The following is an 18,577-nucleotide window of genomic DNA, read 5'->3' as shown; positions in this document are numbered from 1 at the left end:
CTAGAGCTGGCTGAGTGTAAAATCATGGCTCTGAGTGTAAGCACCCTTTTCACTAGAAACTTTCTTGTGTTCAAATTACCGTCAGTACGAAATAGCTAGAAAGTTTTCAATTCCAACTTGGCTGCACCTACGGTTATGAGAACGATAAATCAAGTGCAATACCTGCGTCGACCTGTGACGAGCAGCAAAACACCGGAAAGCTTCTAGCCTTGCGGAAAGTTACAAGAAGAACAAGAATGGTTACCTCATCCGGTCATGTGACATTTGTTGTTTATAGATTTTTCGCTCACACCAGATGTCTAGACCCTGGACAGATAACAGGTAGGTCGCCAGTTCGTCCCTTGTTGTTAGAAATACAGCATACATACACGTTTGTTAAACTGTTTGGTTTAAAAAACGTGTTAAACCAGTAAGGAAGGTTACGTAACTAAGGTGAATAAAGAAAGTTGCATACACAACAGAATGTGGATATTTTTGTTGCATTGCATATATTTGGATATCATTCTCACTTATTATATTAGCCACCTAAAGATTAGGCTATATATTCCCCTTTTTCCTCTTTGCATCTTCAAAGAAATACACATTGCCACTCAATCTGTATTCATCTTGTGACGTCTCCTTGGAAGAAGGAGAGAGGGACCCTAGGGGTGGCGTTAAGGAGTTGAAATCCTGTTAAGACAATCAGGTGAGAGAAGGTCCTAACTAGTCAATGATCTAAATTGATCGAAACCTGTAGACACTAGCCTTTAAGGACTGGAGTTGCACACATGTCATAGAACAACATGAAAAATAAAGTGACAGACAGATAATGCATTGTTGGTAAATGGTGACAGACTGACTGATCTGCAAGTAAAAGTAATAAATATGTATTTGTTATGCAAAGTGATTTGTAGATCAGTCAACCTGCGTGTGGAGGAGGATGAAGACCTTTAGTGACGTGCAAGACATAGTAAAACACTGACATGCAGCTTTTCTCATAGACGGGAGGTTACAAGTGAAGGAATCCGCTAGGATTGGAAGTTGTCTCTTTATGTTTCTTTTGAGATGGTACGGCCTCTGAGGACCCCCAAGACCAACTGGACGAGGCTATTAAAAAGGCAGAACACCTTGCTGAGGAGCTCAACCGAGAGAAGGACCCACAAGCCCAACTGGATGAGGCTATTAACGAGGCAAAAGGCTGGCTGAGGAGCTCAACCTAGAACGGGTAATGTAACAAGTCGTACATTACCGGTAATGTAACCCCTCCCATACGTGCGCAAGTATTCCCAACACAATCCCAGCACCACCACGTTATGATTTATCATTGCTTTTTGTTTGTCAAAGTAGACCCCACATGGCACAATGTGAATTTAAACGTAGACTCCGTGATATGACCTGAACACGGGCATCAATGATATTGCCCATTGAGCATGAGGCACAAGAGTGCACTTGTTAGCATCCTTGTGAACTTCTACACATGTTAGCAGTGTGAGTGAGACAGAACGTGGGTCTACTGCAGGTGCCTTTCCTCAGCTGACAAATCACTTAACCTTACGTGAAAATAAAATGATTGCTTGTGCTCCATATGTGCACAAGCAAGCCATGTTTGTGGGAGACTTTTATTAGTGGGCCAGCCATGATAATTGAAATGCACTTTTTAGGAAAAGAAGAAGAAGAAGACAAACAAGCCTCCAGGGATTAGGTTCAGATGGAGACAAAGGGATGAGAGAGGACAGATTGTTTCTCAAACCAGGAAGACAACTACATCCACTTCTGTTGGTAAGTTTCATCCCGTCTAGGTGTTTAATTTTATTGGTCCCTGATGTGACTTTTCCCTTTCAAACATACTGTATCATAGCATATCAAACGTTTGTTGCCGTGCCATCCGGTCTAGTACCATCTACACACAGCACATAATATATTACATGCAGGTCTGATCCCACCTTTCCCTTTCTCTAACTGTTGTCTGTCTCTGATGAAAATACATATTTGACGAAAGGAGATTCAGAATTCCAGCAAATCTTTAGAATTAAAAACCTTTTTATTACCAATTTTTTCAGCTCCAAGGGCCAGTACATCAAGAGTCAGACTAGTGCAACATTTTGGGCCAGTCACTGAGGAGGAAGAATCAGGTATTGATGAGCGATTGAATATACACTGCTCAAAAAAATAAAGGGAACACTAAAATAACACATCCTAGATCTGAATGAATGAACTATTCTTATTAAATACTTTTTTCTTTACATAGTTGAATGTGCTGACAACAAAATCACACAAAAATTATCAATGGAAATCAAATTTATCAACCCATGGCGGTCTGGATTTGGAGTCACACTCAAAATTAAAGTGGAAAACCACACTACAGGCTGATCCAACTTTGATGTAATGTCCTTAAAACAAGTCAAAATGAGGCTCAGTAGTGTGTGTGGCCTCCACGTGCCTGTATGACCTCCCTACAACGCCTGGGCATGCTCCTGATGAGGTGGCGGATGGTCTCCTGAGGGATCTCCTCCCAGACCTGGACTAAAGCATCCGCCAACTCCTGGACAGTCTTTGGTGCAACGTGGCGTTGGTGGATAGAGCGAGACATGATGTCCCAGATGTGCTCAATTGGATTCATGTCTGGGGAACGAGCGGGCCAGTCCATAGCATCAATGCCTTCCTCTTGCAGGAACTGCTGACACACTCCAGCCACATGAGGTCCAGCATTGTCTTGCATTAGGAGGAACCCAGGGCCAACCGCACCAGCATATGGTCTCACAAGGGGTCTGAGGATCTCATCTCGGTATCTAATGGCAGTCGGGCTACCTCTGGCGAGCCCATGGAGGGCTGTGCGGCCCCCCAAAGAAATGCCACCCCACACCATGACTGACCCACCGCCAAACCGGTCATGCTGGAGGATGTTGCAGGCAGCAGAACGTTCTCCACGGCGTCTCCAGACTGTCACGTCTGTCACGTGCTCAGTGTGAACCTGCTTTCATCTGTGAAGAGCACAGGGCGCCAGTGGCGAATTTGCCAATCTTGGTGTTCTCTGGCAAATGCCAAACGTCCTGCACGGTGTTGGGCTGTAAGCAAAACCCCCACCTGTGGACGTCGGGCCCTCATACCACCCTCATGGAGTCTGTTTCTGACCGTTTGAGCAGACACATGCACATTTGTGGCCTGCTGGAGGTCATTTTGCAGGGCTCTGGCAGTGCTCCTCCTGCTCCTTCTTGCACAAAGGCGGAGGTAGCGGTCCTGCTGCTGGGTTGTTGCCCTCCTACGGCCTCCTCCACGTCTCCTGATGTATTGGCCTGTCTCCTGGTAGCGCCTCCATGCTCTGGACACTACGCTGACAGACACAGCAAACCTTCTTGCCACAGCTCGCATTGATGTGCCATCCTGGATGAGCTGCACTACCTGAGCCACTTGTGTGGGTTGTAGACTCCGTCTCATGCTACCACTAGAGTGAAAGCACCGCCAACATTGAAAAGTGACCAAAACATCAGCCAGGAAGCATAGGAACTGAGAAGTGGTCTGTGGTCACCACCTGCAGAACCACTCCTTTATTGGGGGTGTCTTGCTAATTGCCTATAATTTCCACCTGTTGTCTATTCCATTTGCACAACAGCATGTGAAATTTATTGTCAATCAGTGTTGCTTCCTAAGTGGACAGTTTGATTTCACAGAAGTGTGATTGACTTGGAGTTACATTGTGTTGTTTAAGTGTTCCCTTTATTTTTTTTGAGCAGTGTATTAATCTATACAATTCCTTGTTATTCAGTGGCCTTGTAATTAATTTATTGTATTTTTATTAAATCTGTAATTGGTAGTTGAAACAATAACAAAGCACACTCCCCTCCCCTGTTTTGGTTAAAAGCTGAGTGATGGTGTTGGTGAAATGTAACCACTTTCAATTTATTGAGAGAGCTATTATTGCAATAACTTACCATCAATGTTATTAAAATAATAGTTTTAACCATATAGCATTAATATAGATCAAAAATGGCTTTATCAACTTCTGAATGTTTTTAAGTCTAATCCTTTTTTGCATATCTTATTTTAGAGACGAGGACCAGTGGATTGGAATACACTCCAGTTTTAAACATTGATGAAGAAATAGGTATGTTTAAATTGTTTTACTTTCAAGATTGGTGTCATCTTGGTGTTACTGAATTATACTGCACTACATCTTTATTTTCACAGTGATGCAACATTTTTAAATGTGTCTCCAGAATTTCGGTTTTGAGATCAAATGTTTGATATGAGGTTACAGTACAGAATGTCACCTTTTATTTCAGGGTATTTTTAGACTTTTCTGATTTACCGTTTCGAAATGAAGGCACTTTATATGTCTAGTTGCAAGTTTTATTAGTCGTATGTAGAGGATACTGATGGTAACACGATCCAACGAAATGCTTACTTGCAGGTAGCTTCTCGACAAAGCAAATTCAAATGCAGGAGTGTAGAGACAAATTCAACATTTTAGCATCACTGTCCAAATACTTCTGTAGGGGAGTGCAATAACATCCTGGCAGAGATTTTTCCTGCACAATTTCTTTAATATAAAGCAATCTGCCATTCCACATTATGGAATTAGTCTAAGTTGAATTCATTCAAATCCACTATTGGAATGTTTACACAGTCGTTCCTTTTGTAACCACTGTCTGTAGTTGTGAAAGCTGGAAGCATTTGCCTTTGAGGAGAGTTTACTCTGTAGTCAAAATACACTGAGTGTACAAAATATTCCTAATATTGAGTTGCACTCCCTTTTGCCCTCAGAACAGCCTCAATTTGTCAGGGCATGAACTCTACAAGGTGTCGAAAGCATTCCACAGGGATGCTGGCCCATGTTGACTCAAATGCTTCCCACAGTTTGTGTCAAGTTGGCTGGATGTCCTTTGGCTTGTGGACCATTCTTGATATACACGGGAAAATGTTGATCGTGAAAAACCCAGCAGCGTTGCAGTTTTTTTTTTTTCAAACGAACTGACATATTTTGTCTTGTCCATTCACCCTCTGAATGGCACACATACACAATCCATGTCTCAATTGTCTCAAGGCTTAAACATCCTCCTTTAATCTGTCTTCTCCTCTTCATCTACACTGAAGTGGATTTAACAGGTGACATCAATAAGGGATCATAGCTTTCACCTGGTCAGTTTGTCAGGGAAAGAGAATGTTTTGTACTCAGTGTGTTTTTGCTGTTTTAAGAACATTCAGAATTTATATTCGACGATGGGATCAAGTTCTATTGTTTGATATTCCAATTTAGACTTTACTCAATATTTTGGTCTGACCTGTAATTGAATTTACTGTAGAATCAAAGCTGAGGGTTTTGGCTTGTCACACCATATATTGTGCAGAGATATGTTTGCTGTCACCTACTTACAGCCCTATGTGCGTTTTAATAGATTAATGATATAATATTCTTAATTTAATAATTTCCCCATTTTTATTGTGTTTTCAAAAAAGCAATACTTCAACGAGAAATTAACATCCTCCCAGCTGACTTAGAAGAACCTGAGTGTGCAAATCCTGCTGTGCCTGGTGCATCACACAGTTGGAGTGTGAGGAACAGGATAGGTGGAGGGAGTCCAGGCCTGAGATTGTAGATTCTCTGCTGGCTGCAGAGCATGCTTCTCAGAAGATCTGTCAGTCATGCAATGTGAAAAGGGCTATTCTGCGATGTAGAGGCTGTCTGCCGAAACAGCTTTACTGCGAAGACTGCGATGTCTCTACACATGCAAAGTTCCCCCTGCACAACAGACAGTCCATGATCGAGAGGTTCTACACGCCCCTTCATCCAACTACAGCCATATCTCTCCACAGTGATGGCCAATATGCACTTCATGAACAGGGTGTGTTTTACATTTTTTTGCGGCTGAATGTATTACATCAAAGTTCAAATGTATTCTTGTTTATTGTTGTATAAATATATTGTCCCTAGATTGTTTCTTACCATTGGACGTACCATAGATGATATGTGGTTGCCTGACAAGCACCATCCATGTTGGCCCTGGGAAACATATAATCCTCATAGGAATAAATGGTATGTGCAATATCCACAAGAACTAAACAGTGATGTAGCAATGCAATGTAAAACAACATGAATTCAGACTAAAAAAAAATCCTCAAGGTCGCTACGATGTCACAGTGCCTGTGCTGACCTGCACAACTTGTCTTAGCACCTGGACAGCAAACTTGGCAGATCTGATAAAGAATGGGTACTGGCCTGCCACTGTCAACCATGACACCATATACCAGGTAGATGTGTTCAGCTCTTTTGAGGAGCTGAAAGTGTCAGCCCCAGGAATGTCCCGTCTGGTGTTTATGCAGATTCTGGAGCAGCGAACTGACTTCTTTGGCAGGGTAACAATCAATTATACTCAGCTTTACCAATACCAATGACTTCAGGTTAACAATATGTTAAAGTTATGTTACACAAAGCGTTGTAACAAAATGTATTTCCTGTACTACAACTACGTTAAAACTTCAGGTCTCTTGCTATAGTATGTGTTAGCCTCCTGCACCACTGTCCTGCCATGCCCCTTATCTGTGCCCCTCTTGCATCCAATATTTCCTGCTCTTTACAACATAAATACTCGTCCTACTTTTGCATTGGCTTTCACCTGCTTTGCTGTCAACACTATGCACTGGCCCTGCTTTAACTCATATCCAGTCAGCCATAGTGAATTATAGTATGTTTTGTTTATACTATTGTTGTAAGTTATTTCATATATTTCGCATATGTATTTTTCCCTTACCAGAACGGAATGATCTGTGGGGACACTTTTCAAAAAAGCTTCTTTGAGTGGACGTACTGCCGCTCTGAAATTGATCAGGTCTGCGATATGTTCCCCCTGTTCCCCTGGCATGTGTCAGTGGACGGGAACAAGAAGCTGTATCGATTCAAATATAGGTATGTAAAACTATTCGTAATTGATCAAATAACACCGTACTCTATATCATTTAAACAATCCAAACGAGGTTGCTGTGCTTATTAGTTTAGTTAATAAAAAACGAAACAATGTTATCCTTGTCTTCAAGTAATCATTTGCATCCTGATGGAGCTACATCAGTACATTGGTCATGGGCTTTTAAGTCAACAATTCCTTATGTACAGTGGGGCAAAAAAGTATTTAGTCAGCCACCAATTGTGCAAGTTCTCCCACTTAAAAAGATGACAGAGGCCTGTCATTTTCATCATAGGTACACATCAACTATGACAGACAAAATGAGGGAAAAAAATCCAGAAAATCACATTGTAGGATTTTTAATGAATTTATTTGCAAATTATGGTGGAAAATAAGTATTTGGTCAATAACAAAAGTTTATCTCAATACTTTGTTATATACCCTTTGTTGGCAATGACAGAGGTCAAACGTTTTCTGTAAGTCTTTTTCACACACTGTTGCTGGTATTTTGGCCCATTCCTCCATGCAGATCTCCTCTAGAGCAGTGATGTTTTGGGGCTGTTGCTGGGCAACATGGACTTTCAACTCCCTCCAAAGATTTTCTATGGGGTTGAGATCTGGAGACTGGCTAGGCCACTCCAGGACCTTGAAATGCTTCTTACGAAGCCACTCCTTCGTTGCCCGGGCGGTGTGTTTGGGATCATTGTCATGCTGAAAGACCCAGCCACGTTTCATCTTCAATGCCCTTGCTGATGGAAGGAGGTTTTCACTCAAAATCTCACGATACATGGCCCCATTCATTCTTTCCTTTACACGGATCAGTCATCCTGGTCCCTTTGCAGAAAAACAGCCCCAAAGCATGATGTTTCCACCCCCATGCTTCACAGTAGGTATGGTGTTCTTTGGATGCAACTCAGCATTCTTTGTCCTCCAAACACGACGAGTTGAGTTTTTACCAAAAAGTTATATTTTGGTTTCATCTGACCATATGACATTCTCCCAATCTTCTTCTGGATCATTCAAATGCTCTCTAGCAAACTTCAGACAGGCCTGGACATGTACTGGCTTAAGCAGGGGGACACGTCTGGCACTGCAGGATTTGAGTCCCTGACGGCGTAGTGTGTTACTGATGGTAGGCTTTGTTACTTTGGTCCCAGCTCTCTGCAGGTCATTCACTAGGTCCCCCCGTGTGGTTCTGGGATTTTTGATCACCGTTCTTGTGATCATTTTGACCCCACGGGGTGAGATCTTGCGTGGAGCCCCAGATCGAGGGAGATTATCAGTGGTCTTGTATGTCTTCCATTTCCTAATAATTGCTCCCACAGTTGATTTCTTCAAACCAAGCTGCTTACCTATTGCAGATTCAGTCTTCCCAGCCTGGTGCAGGTCTACAATTTTGTTTCTGGTGTCCTTTGACAGCTCTTTGGTCTTGGCCATAGTGGAGTTTGGAGTGTGACTGTTTGAGGTTGTGGACAGGTGTCTTTTATACTGATAACTCAAACAGGTGCCATTAATACAGGTAATGAGTGGAGGACAGAGGAGCCTCTTAAAGACGAAGTTACAGGTCTGTGAGAGCCAGAAATCTTGCTTGTTTGCAGAAATCGCTCCACAATGTCATGGTAGCTAATATCACACAAAACCAAAGTAAAAGACTCAATAACAAAACTTAAGAACGGGAAGCATAGAAATAACGCACACTGTAGAACAGATCTACTGCTTCTTAGACTTGGTTGAGGATGGGGGTGTAGCTGGTCTCCTGGGTGGTGGGGGTTATTGGGGGTTCAACTTGGTTGAGGATGGGGGTGTAGCTGGTCTCCTGGGCCGTGGGGGATATCGGGGGTTCAACTTGGTTGAGGATGGGGGTGTAGCTGGTCTCCTGGGCGGTGGGGATTATTGGTGGTTCAACTTGGTTGAGGATGGGGGTGCAGCTGGTCTCCTGGGGGGCAACTGTATCAGACAGTTCTTGGGCAGCAACAGGAGGAGGGTTGTAGTGTGGGGGTATGGGTGTTGATTGCTAATGAGAAATAGAACATATTAAGGAAATGGGACAGACAAGTGGACAACAGTTTCCAATTGGCAGAGGTGAGCATGTATATTTAAGCAATAAGGCTCGAGGAGGTGTGGTATATGGCGATATACCACGGCTAAGGGCTGTTCTTATGCATGACGCAATGCGGAGTGCCTGGATACAGCCCTTAGCCGTGGTATATTGGCCATATACCACAAACCCCTGAGGTGCCTTATTGCTATTATAAACTGGTAACCAATGTAATTAAAGCAGTAAAAATAAATGTTTTGTCATACAGTCATTAAATGTCAATAAATGTTTGGTCATACTGATATACCAAGGCTTTCAGACAATCAGCATTCAGGGCTGGAACCACCCAGTTTATAAATAAACTCCTACACAGGATATGTGAAAAGAATGTGTTGAAATGTTGCTTGCCTGAACTAACTCCTCTACTTTAATAATAACAATAATTATACATGAAACATACATAGGTTTACAATTGTAGAAACTAACAAACAATCAATAATCTAACTAAACAACAGCAGACTAAACAAAAGGAAGAAAAACATTAAACAAAATACTTTGGCCCAAACATGCGTCCTTTGTCCTGATCTTGTCCACATTCTGATTGTGCCCACATTTTTAGAAATGCATCTACACATGGTCTTATCAGTCCACTGTGTCCGCATTGTGAACAGATTTACTGGTCCCGAATTGTGTGCTAATTCTTTGACAGATATTCTTTCAAAATAATACTTATTTATTTATTTTAAGACACACATATATATTCCATAAGTCAATGGTGCCACCTGTCAATGATTTTAGAAGGCAGGATGATTGAAATGGTTTTACTTTCAACTCCAGACGTAGTCAGGAATATCTGACCACAATACTTATTTGAATCGTCTACACCTGTCTGAAAATGTGGGAACAATCAGACTGTAGACAAGATCAGGACATATAATGCATGTTAGAACCAGGTAGAAACGGCAGAGGGATATAGTTCTGTAATGGATATTACAGTACTATTAGACCAATCTGAATACCAATAGAGTTGAGATCATCTGTGGTACAGTTAGTATGACTCATATTCTATGATCTGCTCACTAGTCATTGGCTTTGCCTTTAGACTGAGTGAGCGGATTAGATCAAAGACACAGTACATTGTAACTTAGTGTGGTTCACAGTAAGTTACAGTACTGTGGGATTTGGTCGCAGCCATTGCTGAGCTGACCTTTTCTTAAGTGGAAAGTGTTTTGGCTCGGCAAGGAGTACATTTTGGGAGCAGAGCTCCCCTATGGGGCGGAGCTCCACGATGTAGAAGATAGTTACCGGAGTGTAACTCCAGTTCTATGAGTGAAGCGGAGCCCCATGGGGCTTCAGACCCTGCCGACCCCCAGTCTCACTGAAAACCCTTATATAGGGACACCTGTACTCCTATTGGCGATGTAACTGTGCTAATGAACATACAAACAAATTGTAACCGAGAGCATTGCACATGCATCTCTTCTGGTTGAGCGTACACTTTTTCCACTGGATGACGCTTTTGTACAGCTGGTTCTACATCGTGGAGCTCCGCCCCATAGGGGAGCTCTGCTCCTAGTGGTTTACCCCGCTGCCTAGGCAGCGAATAGCCTGAGAGGAAATGATGCACACACCTGCAGCCAATAGGAGTACAGGTGTCCCTATATAAGGGGTGTTTGCTCAGACGGCGCAGGGCAGGCAGGCAGGCAGCTCAGACGGCGCAGGGCAGGCAGCCGACTCTGACCTGCTGAGCCGCACAGTAGGCATGGTGCGTGGTACCGGCACCGGAGGTACTGGGCTGGATACACGCACCATAGGGAGAGTGCGTGGAGGAGGAACAGAGTTCTGGAGACGCACAGGAAGTCTGGTGCGTGGTGTAGGCACTGGTGGTACTGGGCTGGGGCGGGAAGGTGGGGCCGGGTATACCGGACCGTGAAGGCGTACAGGAGCTCTTAAGCACCGAGCCTGCCCAACCTTACCTGGTTTAATGCTCCCCGTAGCCAGGCCAGTGCGGCGAGGTGGAATAGCCCGCACTGGGCTGTGCTGGCGAACCGGGGACACCATACGTAAGGCTGGTGCCATGTACACCGGCCCGAGGAGACGCACTGGAGACCAGATGTGTTGAGCCGACTTCATGGCACCTGGCTCGATGCCCACTCTAGCCCGGCCGATACGTGGAGCTGGAATGTACCGCACCGGGCTAAGCACACATACAGGAGACTCCGTGCGCTCTTCAGCACAACACGGTGTCTGCCCGTACTCTCGCTCTCCACGGTAAGCCCGGGAAGTTGGCGCAGGTCTCCTACCTGACTTCGCCACACTCCCCTTTAGCCACCCCCCAATACATTTTTGGGTGAGCCTCTCGGGCTTCCAGCCGCTCTGCCTTGCTAGCGCCTCATAATGCTGCCTCTCCGCTTTTGCTGCCTCCAGCTCCGCTTTGGGGCGGCGACACTCCTCTGGCTCTGCCCAGGGTCCTTTACCGTCCAAAATTTCCTCCCATGTCCAGGAGGAGAAAGGTCTGTCAGGAGGAGAACTGCTGGGCTGTGGGCGTACCGGGAGCACTGCCAGTGAAGCCGCCGAACACCTCCGCTATATGGGCTTTAGCTCTTTAAGGCTCTTCGGCCGAGAGTCTTTCACTTCCTCAGTGTCAGAAGGCCGCCCCAACTACGCGCTCTACACGACACCCACATTACGAGCACCCCGCTGCCACCCCAACTACTCACAATGTGCAACCGGTGCGACTCCACACACTGCGCAGCCACCTACACCTCCACTACCTACACTCCGCGGCGACAGGCATCTGATTTGTTGACACTATCATTTTCACCCAGACTTACCCCGCTACTGGTTGGAAACGCATAATGTTGTAAGGAGATATGGAGGAGATCCCTTGAGCATGTTTTGCCCATGTTCTCTGAACGGACCAGTCTCTCACCATCTCTCTTTCCCTCTAGTCTATGGACCGTCAGATATTGAGTAAAGGGAATATTCTGTACGGCTATCGCTCTGTGGATCCAAGATCTCTCTCTCCTCTCTACTCGACTCCGCTACCAGCCACCAGCATGACTTACACACTTCATCGGTTTCTCTCTCTACTCTGCCACGGCTGCCATCCAGAGGGAGGTACAGGACAGTCGGACAGGCTTACTGTGTGGAAGAAGGACAGCAGCACCTCCACTACCAGGTTCAAGAATAGCTTTAATCTGACTGCTGTTTTTAACACTTTAGCATTTATGACTGTAGTGTTATTATAATCTTACCACTCTGCACTTTCAGTTGTTATATTTATGATATTTATTTATATTCTATTTGTGACTGTTTTACTGTATACCTGTATGTGCTACTATATGAGCGAGATCTCCAACGAATAATTCCAATGTATGAATTACTGTTAATACTTGCAAATGGCAAATATCGTACTTGATACAATTTTAATAAACCACTTGAATAAACTTAAAAGAACTGTCAGGTAATGTATGTACCACAGGAATATAATGGTATAATGTATAAAATGATAGTGTAGGCAGCGATATTATGATTTATGAGAAAAGGACACTGAGGACATGGTTGATATGGGTAATGGTAGAAGAATTAGTCTGCTGGTTTGACGCTGAAAATGTTTTGATTTCAACTGGCAGTTGTAGTGTTGCCGGACGGGAGAATAACGTCTGGGCTGTGTGAGGAGACGACAGTCAGCGGCAGGTGAAGCCGCTGAGCAGCTCTGCTATCTGGGGTGAGGCTCGTTTTGGCTCGACGGACGAGCGTCTTTCACTTCCTTGTTTGATCAGTGCAGAATGCCAGGCAGTCTTGAAATAAATGTAATTTAAAAATGTTCTGCTCTTGGCATAGCTGATCAAAGCTGCTATCGTGGCTGGTTAGGCAGAATTCCATGTGCCGCAGTGGCTGTGGTATCTTCAGTCTTTATTCTGTTATGAAACTGACTGTCCTCTGCATTCTCAGTGTCTCGGTTCTGACAAGATTCTCGACTCGACAGTGCTCTAGTAGTCTACAGTCGTCTCTCAATATCTACAATAACACTCATTAGGTAGGCTGAGTGAACTGGGGTTCAAAATGGACAGTCAAGTCAGTCACTATAAAATAAATATGTTTTAGAAAATAGTAGACACTATGTTATCGAACCAGGACCAAGCATACTACTACACTACAGGCGAAATGTAGCCTTCACATGCCAAGCTACCGCTGCCTCTCTACCACTGAATATCTGCAAGGCCAAGTTACTACTATACTACTTTACCAGTTACATTTACACGTCCAAGAACAAAGGTAATTAACTACATTCATTTACGTTATATCTGTGAAAACGTATTAGTGTGTAATGTAATGTTCTTATAAGAAAATAAAACATATTGCATACAGCAGAACATTTTCGGACAAGGGGGAGGAGTCACCATCTTCCCGAAGATGTTTCCTTTATAACAACGTGTTTGCTGAGTGAAAAGTCAGAAGGAAGCTTCCAAGCAACAACAAAGTACACTGAAGCCAGATTGAGGGTTTGAGAGCTGCCTTGATTATGAAGGGGAAAAGTGTAATGACTGTTTTCCTACTTGCACTTGTTGCAAAATCCTCCGTGTCTCTTCCTATCACTATAACAGTGATTTTGAATGACCCAGTTACACCCCCCTGCTCTGGATCATGCCATGGTGGCAGAAATAAGAAGGGAAGGAAAGAACCATAGAATAAATGGAACATTCTGCTGTCACTCTGTGGATCCAAGACCAAGAAACCATCTCTCCTCAGGAACAAACACTAGCATGTCACGCTCTACTCTGTAGTCGCTTCCAGCCACTGCTGAGTTACTCTGCAGCCCAGCCCACTGAATTCGTAGGAGGACGTCTACATTCCACACGCCACATTGCATCAACCAATGGCTGTGTGCCATGTCATTGACAATAATAAAGTACATATTTCATGCAGAACGCTCCATTCTCAGTCTTTCAAATAATATGTTTAGATATTAAGGAGGCTGTTGGTCTGTATGATCATAGCACTATAATATAAGGGGCTCCTAGAAATCCATTGTGAGACTAATAACTTCATAGGGTTCTTCACTATCACTATCACTATCTATCACTATCACTATCTACAGACAGACAAACAGTGCAATGTCTAACAGCGAGGTGCAGTGGAAACAACCTGGAGCTGAACACAAAGAAATGAAAGGACGTCATAGAGGATTTCAGGAAGCTGGAGATAATCACTGTTGTGTGGATAAAAGATGAAATACAACAGACAGTTTGTACCATTTGTGTGTTACAAGTGTGAAATATATTTTTAAATGTTTGCCATGAACATGGTGTAAAATCATGTTTTAGGAAATGTCCACAATGCAACTATTACAGCACTAGAAGGACATATGGTAGGCAATAATATTTGTGTGTTACACGTGAAATAACTTTTGAAACAGTTGTCCATGAACATGGTCTAAAATGGTGTTTCCAGCAATTTCCACACTCTAATTAGTACTGTACAGAACTGTAAGGAGAGATGATTAGAGACACCATTTGTGTTACAACTGTCAACAATCTTTATAAAACATTTTCATGAACTTGATCTAAAATCATGTTTTTGACAATCCCCACAATACAAATAGTATGGTAGTAGAAAGAGAGACGATATGAGACACCATTTGTTTTACAACAGTGAATTATATTTTCTAAACAGTTTCCCAAATCACTTTTTAGGCAATTTACACAATGCAACTAGTTATCCTGGGTGTCAGTCTGTTTCTGATCTCTTACCAACTAATGGAACTGTCACGTCTTCATAATGAGAGCACAAACTGTTCTGGGATCAGGCTAGTGTAGAGCTGCATGGGAATGTAATGTATATGAAAGGGATGTGTCATGTTTCCCTCTTCCATCACCAAGTTAAGTACAATAAGAACTACAGAATAGGAACTTTATTGTTGCCTTTGAAAGAAAAGACAAATTCATATATTATTTTTAATGCATTTTATCAGTTTTTTTCAGCTGAGTGTGCAGCTTAGTTTTATTGAAAACTACCATGTTATGAATCTGTGGACTACAATGCTACATTTGGGCTCCCGAGTGGCGCAGCGGTCTAAGGCACTGCATCTCAGCGCTAGAGGTCTCACTACAGACACCTGGTTTGAATCCAGGCTGTATCACAACCGGCCGTGATTGGGAGTCCCATGGGCGGCACACAATTGTCCCAGTGTTGTCTGGGTTTGGCCCGTGTATGTCTTCATTGTAAATAAGAATTTGTTCTAAACTGACTTGGCCAGTTAAATAAAGGTAAAAAAAAATATTTCATTAAGATTTTTTCAAATAATATATAATATTTTTAGCTATGTTGTACCTTGTCAAACATCCATCCTCACACATATTGTAAACCACCTAGTTAAATGTTTTGTTATGTTGTGTCTGATCTTGTAGAACAACATTGAAGGTTTGTATTTGTCATTTGATGTGGAACATTAATCATGAATAGAATTCTGCACTACCAATGATCCTTTGTGATCTGACAATTCAGTATATAATCCAAAATTAAACTTGGATGTACAATGAATACAAATGTAAAATGGATTTGACAACTTTATTGTATTTATTTACAAAAGAATGGAAGAAAAATCATTAGAATAGTTTAATTAAAACAAATATTTTATTCATACATTTCATAATAAACTACAGTCCATTTTAAAATGCAAAATGAAACTTACAACTTGGTATTAAAAGTGGTAATAGAAAATACATTAACGTCATAAAATCCTTCACCGTGTTAATTTGATCCTTCTCACATCTGCAGGATGACCAGTAATCAGTTCCAGATATCAATAATATTACAAATACAGCAGGAACCAAACATGCACATTATACATTGATAGTATTATGAATTACAGCAGATGAAAGCAGGAGAAGCTGAAATATTGACTAACTGACCAAAGTGTAAAAAGTCTCTTGTTGTTCCCAACTAACTCTCAAACTCTGATATTTTAATTCCATAATCATCTTAAAAACTAGTCCTACATCTAATGGCTTGGCTACACACACACACACACACACACACGCACGCACGCACGCACGCACGCACGCACGCACGCACGCACACACACACACACACACACACACACACACACACACACACACACACACACACACACACACACACACACACACACACACACACACACACACACACACACACACACACACAGAGGTCTGGGACCAGGCTAGAGTAACTCCTCCATCTCTATGATGGTAGAGGATCCATTCACCTCTCTGGTGTCTTTCTCCCTCTCAGGACACATGGTAACTCATCACTATGACCATCAGAACTCTGTTGGGACTCTTTTGAAGGCTATGGTGATCCCCTGGGGCTGCGACGAAAGATAAATCCTGAACAGTTCATTCTGGACCACTGAGGCCACATTCTGCCTGTAAGAAAACTCACACACCCTCCTACTGCAAATGCTAAAATTATCTTTATCCATGGTGACTGGGTTCCTTTGTCCTCAGAGCGGGTTTCACTAGTAGTGACAGTGAGAGTGAGAGAATCTGGATTTCCTCTCGTCTGTTTGTCAGGGCCGAGGAGGCATAGGTATGTCCCCTGATCAGAACGGCTAGTCAGTGAGAGAGAGAGAAATGTGTCCCTGTCTGTAAGCATCGTTGGACCAAGAATCCCAGTTCTCAAACCGAGGGCCGTAGGTTATATTCCCTGCCGTGACATTCAGCACAGTCTGTTCATTCTTTCTGCAACAGACGTACACCTCACTGTCAGGAGTTTGTTTTTTAGTTAAGATATAGAAGTTGAGTTGAAAATTAGATCCATTGTAAGCAGGTTGGCCTACAACAATGGGGACTAAAACTACAAATTGTACATCTTCTTGAGTCTTACAAATCAGATACCTGTCGCCGCGGAGTGTAGGTAGTGGAGGTGCAGGTGGCTGCGCAGTGTGTGGAGTCGCACCGGTTGCACATTGTGAGTAGTTGGGGTGGCAGCGGGGTGCTCGTAATGTGGGTGTCGTGTAGAGCGCGTAGTTGGGGCAGCCTTCTGACACTGAGGAAGTGAAAGACTCTCGGCGGAAGAGCCTTAAAGAGCTAAAGCCCATATAGCGGAGGAGTTCGGCGGCTTCACTGGCAGTGCTCCCGATACGCTCACAGCCCAGCAGTTCTCCTCCTGACCGACACCACTACAGCTGCTACTCGGAGTTATTAAGCCACTTTTTTATCGTCAAACCAGCAGACTAATCCAACTACCATAACCATGTCTCTGTGTCCTCTGTTCCCTTTTCTTAAATACCATCATATATACACAATATCATTATATACATTATACTATCGTTATATTTCAGTGGTACAGAAATTATCTGACTGTTCCAAACTCAATCGGAAGCTTTTCTACGTTTTTTCAAGTAGTTTAATCCATTTTATTCAAGTAGTATATTTGCCATTTGCAAGTACCTATTAAAAGTACTACATTGGAATGATTCGTTGGAGCTCTCTCCCACATAGTGGACCTACATAGCACACAGAGGTATACAGTATCCATCATCACATATTGTAAACCATGCAGTTTAACCATTGATTCAGATGTTTTGTGTCTGGATCTTGTAGAATAACATTTGAGGTATGTATCCATCATATAATGTTGAAAATTTATTGATAATGTACAAAACATAATCAACTACCAAAAGTTAAAGTTTAACATTTTATTAAACAAATTGGAGACAGTAAACACTCCTGAAATAGACATTAGAGGGAGATCCATCAGTACCATTGGTAACAAGGCCTGGGATAGAGGGAGGTCCATCAGTACCATTGGTAACAAGGCCTGGGGTAGAGGGAGGTCCATCAGTACCATTGGTAACAAGGCCTGGGGTAGAGGGAGGTCCATCAGCACCATTGGTAACAAGGCCTGGGGTAGAGGGAGGTCCATCAGTACCATTGGTAACAAGGCCTGGGGTAGAGGGAGGTCCATCAGTACCATTGGTAACAAGGCCTGGGGTAGAGGGAGGTCCATCAGTAGTCTTGGTAACAAGGCCTGGGGTAGAGGGAGGTCCTGATAGGGCTCTGATGATACAGGCAGGTGCATAGGGGACAAAACATGTCCTTGTCCCAATCCTGTCTTCTTCTGTCTCTGATTCACTTTCACTTATAGTGACAGAGGGATGCTCCCCTCCCTGTTCCCCTTCTGGACAGGGACTGAACTGAGATCTTGAACACCTCTCTTTAAACCAATCAGCCATTGTTTCTTTCTATCTACCTCCAAGAAAATAGAAAATAACAGCAACTAGGATGATCACCAAGACAACCACCAACACCTCCACCGTTGTTGGCCTTCCTGTGTCGTCGCAGTGCTTCTCTTTGGGAGTGATAGTGAGAATGACAGCTTCTGGAGTTCCTCTCTGGTGGTCAGGGCCGAAGATACACAGGTATGTCCCCTGATCAGAAAGGTGTAGGTCGTTGAGGTTGAGGGAAAGGTCTCCCTGTCGGTAACCATCCAAGGACACAGAAACCCTGTCCTTAAAGCCAGGGTCATAGGTTACATTCCCTGCCTTGACGGTAGACACATTCTGTCCATCTTTCATCCATTGGATATATATCTCACTGTCTGTTTTTTAGTTGAGCCATGGCAGGCAAGTGTGACATTATCTCCAACATGGGCAGATATTTCAGTGGGGACCAAA

General features: G+C 43.3%; 1 long non-coding RNA gene across 9 annotated transcripts; it reads left to right on the top strand.

The window, feature by feature from the left end:
• Positions 1–238: 238 nt before the first annotated feature.
• On the top strand, positions 239–14,884 carry LOC120039087. Of its 9 annotated transcripts, none has more exons than XR_005475279.1 (8): positions 270–321; positions 575–685; positions 981–1,204; positions 1,641–1,758; positions 2,040–2,111; positions 4,025–4,081; positions 5,434–6,880; positions 11,865–14,884. It is a non-coding gene; the product is annotated as an uncharacterized LOC120039087 (long non-coding RNA). The 9 variants fall into 9 exon arrangements; XR_005475284.1 differs by lacking the exon at positions 11,865–14,884 and having other exon boundaries at positions 5,434–6,330; positions 6,729–7,146; XR_005475280.1 differs by lacking the exon at positions 11,865–14,884 and having other exon boundaries at positions 1,045–1,204; positions 5,434–7,146.
• Positions 14,885–18,577: the final 3,693 nt, after the last annotated feature.

Source organism: Salvelinus namaycush, unplaced genomic scaffold (genome assembly GCF_016432855.1).
Source record: "Salvelinus namaycush isolate Seneca unplaced genomic scaffold, SaNama_1.0 Scaffold2522, whole genome shotgun sequence".
Classification (NCBI taxonomy): Eukaryota; Metazoa; Chordata; class Actinopteri; order Salmoniformes; family Salmonidae; genus Salvelinus; species Salvelinus namaycush.
This window is presented reverse-complemented; position numbering and strand designations above follow the sequence as displayed.